This window comes from Trypanosoma cruzi (genome assembly GCF_000209065.1).
Source record: "Trypanosoma cruzi strain CL Brener chromosome Unknown tcruzi_1047053445007, whole genome shotgun sequence".
Lineage (NCBI taxonomy): Eukaryota > Euglenozoa > Kinetoplastea > Trypanosomatida > Trypanosomatidae > Trypanosoma > Trypanosoma cruzi.
The window spans coordinates 1-845 of NW_896546.1; the positions used below are offsets into that span (position 1 = coordinate 1).

An 845-nucleotide genomic window follows, 5' to 3' on the forward strand; every position below is an offset into this window, starting at 1 on the left:
GCCAGGTCTTGCGGTCTTCGAAGAGGAAATAAGCATCTAGCGCCCTTCCTCGGAGTGCGTGGATGTGGTGCACTCGGCCAAGTATGGTCGTACCCGGCGACGCGCCACGCGATGCGCAGCCGCCCGCCCGCCGGCGACAGGCAAGCCACGGAAGAGCCGCGGGAGATGATGAAAATAGAAAAAAAAACGGTAGGAAAAAAGGCAAGAACAAATTTAAAAATGAAGCTCCGCAGGCCCTTTTCCGGATTTTGCCATGAAGCCTCCGGACGCCTCGCTTCCCCACATGTGGCGCGGAAACTGCGTCAGTAATTTTTCTTTTTTGCTGCGGCGCCCGCGCGCTCGGAGAGCCCACCCACCGCCCGCCCCGGCGCGGTGAAGAAGCGACTGGCGGCGCGCGGTGGCGGAAAAAAAAAAAAATAGTGGAAAGGGTACGGCACCCCGGGTTCCAGCGCCATCACTGATCGCCGTACTAACGAGGCCTGTGGCCGCTTAACTTCACAAATCGGACGGGATGTGGTGCACTCGGCCAAGTATGGTCGTACCCGGCGACGCGCCACGCGATGCGCAGCCGCCCGCCCGCCGGCGACAGGCAAGCCACGGAAGAGCCGCGGGAGATGATGAAAATAGAAAAAAAAACGGTAGGAAAAAAGGCAAGAACAAATTTAAAAATGAAGCTCCGCAGGCCCTTTTCCGGATTTTGCCATGAAGCCTCCGGACGCCTCGCTTCCCCACATGTGGCGCGGAAACTGCGTCAGTAATTTTTCTTTTTTGCTGCGGCGCCCGCGCGCTCGGAGAGCCCACCCACCGGCCCGCCCCGGCGCGGTGAAAAAGCGACTGGCCGCGCG

The 845-nt window shown here is 59.9% G+C and overlaps 1 non-coding gene across 1 annotated transcript; it reads left to right on the top strand.

Annotated features, from left to right (window-relative positions):
- Positions 1–434: 434 nt before the first annotated feature.
- Tc00.1047053445007.10 lies at positions 435–544 on the top strand. Its single transcript, XR_008254480.1, has one exon. It is a non-coding gene; the product is annotated as a 5S ribosomal RNA (M5) (ribosomal RNA).
- The last annotated feature ends 301 nt before the right edge of the window (positions 545–845 follow it).